Below are 13,729 nucleotides of genomic sequence, written 5' to 3' on the forward strand. Positions count from 1 at the left end.
AGATTCATTGGAGTCTTAAAGGCTGACTACGTAATTTGTTATATTAAAAAGTTGAGGTCTTCTGGTGGCTTCATGCTGGAGAAGATTTCCTTTCCTGTAAAAGAAAAGTCTATTGTGGCCCCCTAAGGAGACATCCTATATTGTTGCTTCTACCAGAAAAGAATCCTGTGCAGCCTTCACGGCTGACAACATTTCAATGCAACTAACACAAGCAAGAGTGTTGTGGCTTTCACAGCCTTACCATATTCTCCTCTTTTTGCCTTCAGGCCTGAGGAATATTTATTTCATAGAAGGGAAGTAAGACTTGATGGGAGCCTTCAAGGCTGACTACGTAATTTATTACATTAAAAAGTTGAGGTCTTCTGGTGGCTTCATGCTGGAGAAGATTTCCTTTCCTGTTAAAGAAAAGTCTATTGTGGCACCCTAAGGAGACATCCTATATTGTTGCTTCTACCAGAAAAGAATCCTGTGCAGCCTTCACGGCTGACAACATTTCAATGCAACTAACAGAAGCAAGAGTGTTGTGGCTTTCACAGCCTTACCATATTCTCCTCTTTTTGCCTTCAGGCCTGAGGAGTATTTATTTCATAGAGGAGAAATAAGATTCATTGGAGTCTTCAAGGCTGACTACGTATTTTATTACATTAAAAAGTTGAGGTCTTCTGGTGGCTTCATGCTGGAGAAGATTTCCTTTCCTGTAAAAGAAAAGTCTATTGTGGCCCCCTAAGGAGACATCTTATATTGTTGCTTCTACCAGAAAAGAATCCTGTGCAGCCTTCACGGCTGACAACATTTCAATGCAACTAACAGAAGCAAGAGTGTTGTGGCTTTCACAGCCTTACCAGATTCTCCTCTTTTTGGCTTCAGGCCTTAGGAGTATTTATTTCATAGACGAGAAATAAGATTCATTGCAGTCTTCAAGGCTGACTACGTATTTTATTACATTAAAAAGTTGAGGTCTTCCGGTGGCTTCATGCTGGAGAAGATTTCCTTTCCTGTAAAAGAAAAGCCTATTGTGGCCCCCTAAGGAGACATCCTATATGGTTGCTTCTACCAGAAAAGAATCCTGTGCAGCCTTCACGGCTGACAACATTTCAATGCAACTAACAGAAGCAAGAGTGTTGTGGCTTTCACAGCCTTACCAGATTCTCCTCTTTTTGGCTTCAGGCCTGAGGAATATTTAGTTCATAGAAGAGAAATAAGATTCATTGCAGTCTTCAAGGCTGACTACGTATTTTATTACATTAAAAAGTTGAGGTCTTCCGGTGGCTTCATGCTGGAGAAGATTTCCTTTCCTGTAAAAGAAAAGTCTATTGTGGCCCCCTAAGGAGACATCCTATATGGTTGCTTCTACCAGAAAAGAATCCTGTGCAGCCTTCACGGCTGACAACATTTCAATGCAACTAACAGAAGCAAGAGTGTTGTGGCTTTCACATCCTTACAAGATTCTCCTCTTTTTGCCTTCAGGCCTGAGGAATATTTATTTCATAGAAGGGATGTAAGACTTGATGGGAGCCTTCAAGGCTGACTACGTATTTTATTACATTAAAAAGTTGAGGTCTTCGGGTGGCTTCATGCTGGAGAAGATTTCCTTTTCTGGAAAAGAAAGAAGCCCCTTTTGTCAACTTAAAGAGAGAATCGTATAGTCTTGCTTGTAGAACCAAAAAAGAATCCTGTGCAGCCTTCACGGCTGACAACATTTCAATACAACTAACAGAAGCAAGAATGTTGTGGCTTTCACAGCCTTACCAGATTCTCCTCTTTTTGCCTTCAGGCCTGAGGAATATTTATTTCATAGAAGGGAAGTAAGATTCATTGCAGTCTTCAAGGCTGACTACGTAATTTATTACATTAAAAAGTTGAGGACTTCTGGTGGCTTCATGCTGGAGAAGATTTCCTTTCCTGTAAAAGAAAAGTTTATTGTGGCACCCTAAGGAGACATCCTATATTGTTGCTTCTACCAGAAAAGAATCCTGTGCAGCCTTCACGGCTGACAACATTTCAATGCAACTAACAGAAGCAAGAGTGTTGTGGCTTTCACAGCCTTACAAGATTCTCCTCTTTTTGGCTTCAGGCCTGAGGAATATTTATTTCATAGAAGGGAAGAAGACTTGATGGGAGCCTTCAAGGCTGACTACCTAATTTATTTCATTAAAAAGTTGAGGTCTTCCGGTGGCTTCATGCTGGAGAAGATTTCCTTTCCTGTTAAAGAAAAGTCTATTGTGGCACCCTAAGGAGACATCCTATATTGTTGCTTCTACCAGAAAAGAATCCTGTGCAGCCTTCACGGCTGACAACATTTCAATGCAACTAACAGAAGCAAGAGTGTTGTGGCTTTCACAGCCTTACAAGATTCTCCTCTTTTTGGCTTCAGGCCTGAGGAATATTTATTTCATAGAAGGGAAGAAGACTTGATGGGAGCCTTCAAGGCTGACTACGTAATTTATTTCTTTAAAAAGTTGAGGTCTTCTGGTGGCTTCATGCTGGAGAAGATTTCCTTTTCTGGAAAAGCAAAGTCTATTGTGGCACCCTAAGGAGACATCCTATATTGTTGCTTCTACCAGAAAAGAATCCTGTGCAGCCTTCACGGCTGACAACATTTCAATGCAACTAACAGAAGCAAGAATGTTGTGGCTTTCACAGCCTTACCAGATTCTCCGCTTTTTGGCTTCAGGCCTGAGGAATATTTAGTTCATAGAAGAGAAATAAGATTCATTGCAGTCTTCAAGGCTGACTACGTAATTTATTTCATTAAAAAGTTGAGGTCTTCTGGTGGCTTCATGCTGGAGAAGATTTCCTTTCCTGTAAAAGAAAAGTTTATTGTGGCCCTCTAAGGAGACATCCTATATTGTTGCTTCTACCAGAAAAGAATCCTGTGCAGCCTTCACGGCTGACAACATTTCAATGCAACTAACAGAAGCAAGAGTGTAATGGCTTTCACAGCCTTACCAGATTCTCCTCTTTTTGGCTTCAGGCCTTAGGAGTATTTATTTCATAGACGAGAAATAAGATTCATTGGAGTCTTCAAGGCTGACTACGTATTTTATTACATTAAAAAGTTGAGGTCTTCCGGTGGCTTCATGCTGGAGAAGATTTCCTTTTCTGGAAAAGAAAAGTCTATTGTGGCACCCTAAGGAGACATCCTATATTGTTGCTTCTACCAGAAAAGAATCCTGTGCAGCCTTCACGGCTGACAACATTTCAATGCAACTAACAGAAGCAAGAGTGTAGTGGCTTTCACAGCCTTACCAGATTCTCCTCTTTTTGGCTTCAGGCCTTAGGAGTATTTATTTCATAGACGAGAAATAAGATTCATTGCAGTCTTCAAGGCTGACTACGTAATTTATTTCATTAAAAAGTTGAGGTCTTCTGGTGGCTTCATGCTGGAGAAGATTTCCTTTCCTGTTAAAGAAAAGTCTATTGTGGCACCCTAAGGAGACATCTTATATTGTTACTTCTACCAGAAAAGAATCCTGTGCAGCTTTCACGGCTGACAACATTTCAATGCAACTAACAGAAGCAAGAGTGTTGTGGCTTTCACAGCCTTACAAGATTCTCCTCTTTTTGCCTTCAGGCCTGAGGAATATTTATTTCATAGAAGGGAAGAAGACTTGATGGGAGCCTTCAAGGCTGACTACGTAATTTATTTCTTTAAAAAGTTGAGGTCTTCCGGTGGCTTCATGCTGGAGAAGATTTCCTTTTCTGGAAAAGCAAAGTCTATTGTGGCACCCTAAGGAGACATCCTATATTGTTGCTTCTACCAGAAAAGAATCCTGTGCAGCCTTCACGGCTGACAACATTTCAATGCAACTAACAGAAGCAAGAATGTTGTGGCTTTCACAGCCTTACCAGATTCTCCTCTTTTTGGCTTCAGGCCTGAGGAATATTTAGTTCATAGAAGAGAAATAAGATTCATTGCAGTCTTCAAGGCTGACTACGTAATTTATTTCATTAAAAAGTTGAGGTCTTCTGGTGGCTTTATGCTGGAGAAGATTTCCTTTCCTGTAAAAGAAAAGTTTATTGTGGCCCTCTAAGGAGACATCCTATATTGTTGCTTCTACCAGAAAAGAATCCTGTGCAGCCTTCACGGCTGACAACATTTCAATGCAACTAACAGAAGCAAGAGTGTAATGGCTTTCACAGCCTTACCAGATTCTCCTCTTTTTGGCTTCAGGCCTTAGGAGTATTTATTTCATAGACGAGAAATAAGATTCATTGGAGTCTTCAAGGCTGACTACGTATTTTATTACATTAAAAAGTTGAGGTCTTCCGGTGGCTTCATGCTGGAGAAGATTTCCTTTTCTGGAAAAGAAAAGTCTATTGTGGCACCCTAAGGAGACATCCTATATTGTTGCTTCTACCAGAAAAGAATCCTGTGCAGCCTTCACGGCTGACAACATTTCAATGCAACTAACAGAAGCAAGAGTGTAGTGGCTTTCACAGCCTTACCAGATTCTCCTCTTTTTGGCTTCAGGCCTTAGGAGTATTTATTTCATAGACGAGAAATAAGATTCATTGCAGTCTTCAAGGCTGACTACGTAATTTATTTCATTAAAAAGTTGAGGTCTTCTGGTGGCTTCATGCTGGAGAAGATTTCCTTTCCTGTTAAAGAAAAGTCTATTGTGGCACCCTAAGGAGACATCTTATATTGTTACTTCTACCCGAAAAGAATCCTGTGCAGCTTTCACGGCTGACAACATTTCAATGCAACTAACAGAAGCAAGAGTGTTGTGGCTTTCACAGCCTTACAAGATTCTCCTCTTTTTGCCTTCAGGCCTGAGGAATATTTATTTCATAGAAGGGAAGAAGACTTGATGGGAGTCTTCAAGGCTGACTACGTATTTTATTACATTAAAAAGTTGAGGTCTTCCGGTGGCTTCATGCTGGAGAAGATTTCCTTTTCTGGAAAAGAAAAGTCTATTGTGGCACCCTAAGGAGACATCCTATATTGTTGCTTCTACCAGAAAAGAATCCTGTGCATCCTTCACGGCTGACAACATTTCAATGCAACTAACAGAAGAAAGAGTGTAGTGGCTTTCACAGCCTTACCAGATTCTCCTCTTTTTGGCTTCAGGCCTTAGGAGTATTTATTTCATAGACGAGAAATAAGATTCATTGCAGTCTTCAAGGCTGACTACGTAATTTATTTCATTAAAAAGTTGAGGTCTTCTGGTGGCTTCATGCTGGAGAAGATTTCCTTTCCTGTTAAAGAAAAGTCTATTGTGGCACCCTAAGGAGACATCTTATATTGTTACTTCTACCAGAAAAGAATCCTGTGCAGCTTTCACTGCTGACAACATTTCAATGCAACTAACAGAAGCAAGAGTGTTGTGGCTTTCACAGCCTTACAAGATTCTCCTCTTTTTGCCTTCAGGCCTGAGGAATATTTATTTCATAGAAGGGAAGAAGACTTGATGGGAGCCTTCAAGGCTGACTACGTAATTTATTTCATTAAAAAGTTGAGGTCTTCCGGTGGCTTCATGCTGGAGAAGATTTCCTTTTCTGGAAAAGAAAAGTATATTGTGGCCCCCTAAGGAGACATTCTATATTGTTGCTTCTACCAGAAAAGAAGCCTGTGCAGCCTTCACGGCTGACAACATTTCAATGCAACTAACAGAAGCAAGAGTGTTGTGGCTTTCACAGCCTTACAAGATTCTCCTCTTTTTGCCTTCAGGCCTGAGGAGTATTTATTTCATAGAAGGGAAGTGAGACTTGATGGGAGCCTTCAAGGCTGACTACGTAATTTATTACATTAAAAAGTTGAGGTCTTCCGGTGGCTTCATGCTGGAGAAGATTTCCTTTTCTGGAAAAGAAAGAAGCCCCTTTTTTCACGTTAAAGAGAGAATCGTATAGTCTTGCTTGTAGAACCAAAAAAGAATCCTCTGCAGCCTTCACGGCTGACAACATTTCAATGCAACTAACAGAAGCAAGAATGTTGTGGCTTTCACAGCCTTACCAGATTCTCCTCTTTTTGACTTCAGGCCTGAGGAATATTTAGTTCATAGAAGAGAAATAAGATTCATTGCAGTCTTCAAGGCTCACTACGTATTTTATTACATTAAAAAGTTGAGGTCTTCCGGTGGCTTCATGCTGGAGAAGATTTCCTTTCCTGTAAAAGAAAAGTCTATTGTGGCCCCCTAAGGAGACATCCTATATTGTTGCTTCTACCAGAAAAGAATCCTGTGCAGTCTTCACGGTTGGCAACATTTCAATGCAACTAACAGAAGCAAGAGTGTTGTGGCTTTCACAGCCTTACCAGATTCTCCTCTTTTTGGCTTCAGGCCTTAGGAGTATTTATTTCATAGACGAGAAATAAGATTCATTGCAGTCTTCAAGGCTGACTACGTATTTTATTGCGTTAAAAAGTTGAGGTCTTCTGGTGGCTTCATGCTGGAGAAGATTTCCTTTCCTGTTAAAGAAAAGTCTATTGTGGCACCCTAAGGAGACATCTTATATTGTTGCTTCTACCAGAAAAGAATCCTGTGCAGCCTTCACGGCTGACAACATTTCAATGCAACTAACACAAGCAAGAGTGTTGTGGCTTTCACAGCCTTACAAGATTCTCCTCTTTTTGCCTTCAGGCCTGAGGAATATTTATTTCATAGAAGGGAAGTAAGACTTGATGGGAGCCTTCAAGGCTGACTACGTAATTTATTTCATTAAAAAGTTGAGGTCTTCCGGTGGCTTCATGCTGGAGAAGATTTGTTTTTCTGGAAAAGAAAAGTCTATTGTGGCCCCCTAAGGAGACATCCTATATTGTTGCTTCTACCAGAAAAGAATCCTGTGCAGCCTTCACGGCTGACAACATTTCAATTCAACTAACACAAGCAAGAGTGTGTTGGGTTTCACAGCCTTACCAGATTCTCCTCTTTTTGGCTTCAGGCCTTAGGAGTATTTATTTCATAGACGAGAAATAAGATTCATTGCAGTCTTCAAGGCTGACTATGTATTTTATTACATTAAAAAGTTGAGGTCTTCTGGTGGCTTCATGCTGGAGAAGATTTCCTTTCCTATAAAAGAAAAGTCTATTGTGGCCCCCTAAGGAGACATCCTATATTGTTGCTTCTACCAGAAAAGAATCCTGTGCAGCCTTCACGGCTGACAACATTTCAATGCAACTAACACAAGCAAGAGTGTTGTGGGTTTCACAGCATTACAAGATTCTCCTCTTTTTGCCTTCAGGCCTGAGGAATATTTATTTCATAGAAGGGAAGGGAGACTTGATGGGACCCTTCAAGGCTGTGTACGTATTTTATTACATTAAAAAGTTGAGGTCTTCTGGTGGCTTCATGCTGTTGAAGATTTCCTTTTCTGGAAAAGAAAGAAGCCCCTTTTGTCACGTTAAAGAGAGAATCGTATAGTCTTGCTTGTAGAACCAGAAAAGAATCCTGTGCAGCCTTCACTGCTGACAACATTTCAATGCAACTAACACAAGCAAGAGTGTTGTGGCTTTCACAGCCTTACCAGATTCTCCTCTTTTTGGCTTCAGGCCTTAGGAGTATTTATTTCATAGACGAGAAATAAGATTCATTGGAGTCTTCATGGCTGGCTACATAAGTCTTTATATTAAAAATTTGAAGTCTTCTGGTGTCTTCATGCTGGAGAAGATTTCCTTTTCTTTAAAAGAAAAGTCTGTTGTGGCACCCTAAAGAGTGATTTAATGCAACTAAATGCAACTAACAGAAACAAGACTCTTGTGGCTTTCCACAGCCTGATAAGATTTTCTTCTTTTTGGCTTGATAGGAGTCCTCAAGGCTTATTACACCATTGTTGGGTGTGTGTGTGTCGGGGGGGGAGTTGAGGTCTTCTGGTGGCTTCATGCTGGAGAAGATTTCCTTATCAGTAAAAGAAAGAAGCCCCTTCTGGCACCCCAAATAGAGAATACTATATTCCTGCTTCTAAAACCAGAAAAAAACATTGTGCAGCCTTCATGGCTGACAACATTTCCAAGCAACTAACAGAAACAAGACTTTTGTGCCTTTCACAGCCTGATAAGATTTTCCTCTTTTTGGCTTCAGGCCTGAGGACAATTTATTTCATAGAAGAGAAGTCTTGATTGGAGCCTTCATGGCTGGCTACATAATTCTTTACATTAAAAGGTTGAGGTCTTCTGGAGGCTTCATGCTGGAGAAAATTTCCTTTTTGTAAAAGAAAAGTCTATTGTGGCACCCTAAAGGGAGATCCTATATTGTTGTTTCTTTCGGAAAATAATCCTGTGCAGCCTTCATGGCTCATAACATTTCGAAGTAACTAACAGAAACAAGACTTTTGTGCCTTTCACAGCGTACGATTTTCCTCTTTTTGGCTTCAGGCCTGAGGAATATTTATTTCATAGAAGAGAAATGTCTTGATTGGAGTCTTCATGTCTGGCTACATAATTCATTACATAAAAAAGTTGAGGTCTTCTAGAGGCTTCATGCTGGAGAAGATTTCCTTTTCTGTAAAAGAAAAGTCTGTTGTGGCACCCTAAAGAGAGATCTATATTATGGCTTTTTCCAGAAAAGAATCCTGTGCAGCCTTCATGGCTGACAACATTTCCAAGCAACTAACAGAAACAAGACTTTTGTGCCTTTCACAGCCTGATAAGATTTTCCTCTTTTGGGCTTCAGGCCTGAGGCGTATTTATTTCATAGAAGAGAAATAAGTCTCGATTGGAGCCTTCATGGCTGGCTACATAATTCATTACATAAAGTAGTGGTCTTCTGGAGGCTTCATGCTGGAGAAGAATTCCTTTTTTGTAAAAGAAAAGTCTGTTGTGGCACCCTAAATAGAGATCCTGTAATGTTGCTTCTTCCGGTAAAGAATCCTGTGTAGCCTTCATGGCTGACAACATTTCAAAGCAACTAACAGAAACAAGACTTTTGTGGCTTTCACAGCCTAAGATTTTCCTCATTTTGGCTTCAGGCCTGCGGAATATTTATTTCATAGAAGACAAGTCTTTATTGGAGCCTTCATGGCTTTCTACATAATTCATTACATAAAAAAGTTGAGGTCTTCTGGAGGCTTCATGCTGGAGAAGGTTTCCTTTTCTGTAAATAAAAGTCTATTGTGGAACCCTAAAGAGAGATTTAATGCAACTAAATGCAACTAACAGAAACAAGACTCTTGTGGCTTTCACAGCCTGGTAAGATTTTCTTCTTTTTGGCTTGATAGGAGTCCTCAAGGCTTACTACACAATTGGTGTGTGTGTTTGTGGGGGGGGGGGTAGTTGACGTCTTCTGGTGGCTTCATGCTGGAGAAGATTTCCTTATCAGTAAAAGAAAGAAGCCCCTTCTGGCACCCCAAATAGAGAATACTATATTCCTGCTTCTAAAACCAGAAAAAAACCTTGTGCAGTCTTCATGGCTGACAATGTTTCAATGCAACTGTTAGATGCAAGAGTTTTGTGGCTTCCACAGTCTTACAACATTTTCCTCTTTTTGGCTTCAGGCCTGAGGAATGTTTATTTCCTAGAAGGAAAATAAAAATGGATTGGAGCCCTCAAGGCTGATTATGTTGCTGATAGGCTAAAAAATAGTTGAGGTCTTCTGGTTGGTTCAAACTTGAGAAGATTTCCATATGTGTACAAGAAAGAAGTCTGCTGTGAACTTGTGGTACCCTAAAGAGAGATCCTATATAATCGCTTCTACAGCCGGAAAGGAGTCCTGATTAATCTTCACGGCTTACAATATTTCTATCAGTTTTGCAGATGATGGAATCTTGGAGAGGCTTTCACAGCCTAACAAGGTTTTCCATTATGGAACTTTTGTCTTTCTGGCTTAAGGTCCGAAATGGTCTTATTGTATAGAAAGGAAAAAGGAGTCTATTGGAGCCTACTTTGCTGTCCACGTTATGAGACTTGTTTCTGGCTACCATAGGTCCTCTCATGCTGTGTGTGGGGAAGATGTCATTGAATATAAATGACACTGGATGCTTTTATCAGCTGTAACCATGAAAAGATATATTCCTTATTAATGCTACTGTGGCTTCATTCTGGACCCACATTTATTAAATAATGAATGAGCCAAGGTCTTCTGTGTGGTTCATTCCGAAGAAGAATTCCTTATCAGTAAAGAACGAATGAGTCTCCTTCTGGCTTAAGCCCAAAGAAGGTTTTAATGTGTAGAAGGGAAGCAGGAGTCTATTGTGGCTTTCAAGGCTACCACATTGTATGAATTTTTCTTAATCTCTGTGTGAGTCACAGAGACGGACATTGCTCTTGCTCACAGCCACAGTTTGAAAACTTCTGGACGAAGGTATTAGGTGGGAAAGTTTCCTCTTCTTCAGAATTTTATTTCTGCTGCCCTTGCTGTTCGTGACAGGGCAGTGCTGTGCCATAGGCCTCAACAGTCTCAGCAGTCATATCAGCCACATACAAGACATGTGCTCTTAACAGAAAGGGAGAAAGGTACCTAATAATATTTTAAATATGTAAATAAAGTAAAAGATGTTTTCAATAAAAAATAAAATAAATGTCTTAAATATAATTAAGCTAAAGTTAATGAATGGTTAAATAAATAACTATAATCATCATTAATAACTTTTTATAATTAAATAATTTACTTAATAAATGACTAACATTCTAGATGTAACTCAGAAACCCACACAGGGACATTTTGAGGTTGCACTCTCCAAGCCAGCACATCTGGAGGGAGCAGTCTTTCCCATCTAAGTTCCAGCTCCAGAAGTTTTCCAAATCATGACGGAAGCAGGGGTGAAGTCCATCAGGGTGACCTCTGGGAGAGGAACAGTTAATAGCTGAGCGACTTGTTGTTTCCTGTAAAAAATAAGCAAGTGTCTGTCCACTGGCTGTTTGAAGCCGGCTACTCTTTGCTTAGATAGAAAGCCAGTGAGATGGTTTCTGTGCCTGACCACTTTTTTCCTAAATGACAGAGCAGCAATGAATGTTCTGGTGGCTTAGCCTCACATGCATTAATGAACAATAACTAGGCAGGCATTCTCTTTGGGGCTACAGTCTGGCCAGTTCCTCCCATAGTCTGTGCAAGATCTCTGAAGGACTCCTCTGTGCCTGTGACCTGCTGTCAGCATTTGAACCTGGGGCGGAGTGATTTGCATTGGGAGGAACTCCATTCCAGTAGGGTAAGCTGATCTTCTGTTAGTATTCTGCAGAGGAGGACTTCATATCTTTATTGGAATGAATGTCCAGAATATTTTAAAATCGTTAAGTCACTTTTTTTTTTTTAAAAAAAGAGGTTATTGTTAATTTTGTTCACAATAGTGTATTTTCTTACCAAACATGGTTTGGAACTGACATTACTGGAGGACCGCTTTTGGCCTTTCAACCTACCCTCCCACTGCAATCATCTTCAGTGGCCTTGCTTTTGGGTTCTCCTGCCTTCTGAAATTAGGAGGGTGGCAACCTGGGAGAGAGGGCCTTCACAGTAGGGGCATCGAAACTGTGTAACTGCCTCCCCAGGGAGATTTGTCTGCCCCTTCTATTACACTCTTCCACGAGCAGGTGGAGACATCTTTGTTTGCTTAACATTCTTTTTGTGAGCCCTCCTCTATGCCCGATGTTTTAATTGCTCTTTTTAGCTTGGGTATGTATTTTAATGCATTAATATTTTTCAATGTTTCTGTTTAACTAGAGATTGTTGTCCTGCTGTGTCTGTGAGGTTCAGGGGCAGCTGTGAGGGGAGGTTGGAAGCTGCATAGTTCCTGCTTCAAAGAACGTCTGCAAAAAGGTACGCTTGTGTCTATTATTGTTCAGTGTAAATATGTCAGTACGTTTTTATATTTATTTTGCAGGAAAGACTTCATGGCTGAGAAATATGTTGATGGGTACTGAATAGAGAGAATTAGAATAGTATTTATGTAATGTTTCTGAGTACTCAAAGTATAATTTCATGCACCATGATTGAAGTAGCAGTGGGAACTTTGGGTCCAGAAGCACCTGAAAGACCAACTCTATTTCCAGGGTATGAGCTGTCAAGAGTAAAAAATCCCTTCCTCAAAAGCTCATGCCCTAGCCCCTTAGCATTAAAAAATGTAAACCATGTACAAGAGGGGTACCTTAACCATAGATTGAACTAGCTGAGTGGGTTTTTTTCTGGATAATTTTAGAGAAGAACTGGGAACAGCAACATCCCATGGCATGCGTGAAGAATTTCTTGCATTTAAAGGAACCGGGAGGCTTGGACTGGCTTTAACCTTAAAGAGACTTACTCCATGTTAACAAAGTGGGGTTGTAGCAGTGACTTCCTGCTGGACCCATGTGTATTAGATAAAGAAGTTGAGGTCTTCTGGTGGCTTCTTGCTGGAGAAGATTTCCTTACCTGTAAAAGAAAGAAGTCTGTTATGGTGCCCAAAAGAGAGATCTTTTATATAATTACATCTAAAACCAGAAAGGAGTCCTGTACAGTCTTCACAGCTGCAAACATTTTAATACACTGAGCAGGAGCAGAAATCTTGGAGAGGCTTTCACAGCCTAACGAGCCATCACGGAAAGGGGTGTTCTTCTGGCTTAAGGCCTAGAGAGTGTCTAGACGAGAAAAAGGAGTCTATTGGAGCCTAAAAGGCAAACCATGATATGAGACTTGTTTCCGGCTACCATGAATCCTCTTGTGTTCTGCGTGAAGAAAATGTCAATGCATGTAAATGACACTGGATGCTTGCACTAGCTTTAACCATGAAAAAAAAATATTCCTTATTAATGCTACTGTGGCTTCATGCTGGTTCCATGTTTATTAAATAAAGAACAAGCCAAGGTTTTCTGTGCGCTTCATGCAGAAGAAGAGTTCCTTATAGGTAAATTAACATATGAGTTTCCTTCTGACTTAAGGCCAAAGGTTTTAATGTGTAGAAGGGAAGCAGGAGTCTACTGTGGCCTGAATTTTTCGTAGTCTCTGTGAGGGTCACACGGACAGATGTTGCTCTTGCTCACAGCCACAGTTCGGAAACTTCTGGAGGAAGGTATTAGGTGGGAAAAATTTCTTCTCCTTCAGAATTTTATTCCTGCTGCCTTGCTTTTTGTGATGGGGGGCAGTGATGTGCCGTAGGCAGCAGGCAGCCTCAACAGTCAGATCAGCCAGACACAAGACAGGTGCTCTTAACAGAAAGGAAGAAAGATACCTAATAACTTTTAAAATAGAGTTAGAAATGTTTTCAATAAAAATAAAATGTTTTAAATAATAATTAATTTAGCTAAAATTAATGAATGGTTAAATAAATAACTGTAATAATCATTAATAACTTTTTATAATGAAATTTACTTAATAAATGACTAACATTCTAGAAGTAACTCAGAAACCCACAGAACCATGTATTGTTGCTGTGCTGTCCCAGCCAGCACATCTGGAGGGAGGAGACTTTCCCACCTGAGTTCCAGCTCCAGAAGTTTCCAAATCATGACTGAAGCAGGGGTGAAGTCCATCAGGGTGACCTCTGGGAGAGGAACAGTTAATAGCTGAGCGACTTGTTGTTTCCTGTAAAAAATAAGCAGGTGTCTGTCCACTGGCTGCTTGAAGCCTGCTGCTCTTTGCTTAGATAGAAAGCCAGTGAGATGGTTTCTGTGCCTGACCACTTTTTTCCTAAATGACAGAGCAGCAAGAAATGCTGTGGTGGCGAAAAGCCTCACATGCATTAATGAACAATAACTAGGCAGGCATTCTCTTTGGGGCTACAGTCTGGCCAGTTCCTCCCATAGTCTGTGCAAGATCTCTGAAGGACTCCTCTGTGCCTGTGACCTGCTGTCAGCATTTGAACCTGGGGCGGAGTGATTTGCATTGGG

Source organism: Eublepharis macularius, chromosome 2, assembly GCF_028583425.1.
Source record: "Eublepharis macularius isolate TG4126 chromosome 2, MPM_Emac_v1.0, whole genome shotgun sequence".
In the NCBI taxonomy this organism is placed as follows: Eukaryota; Metazoa; Chordata; class Lepidosauria; order Squamata; family Eublepharidae; genus Eublepharis; species Eublepharis macularius.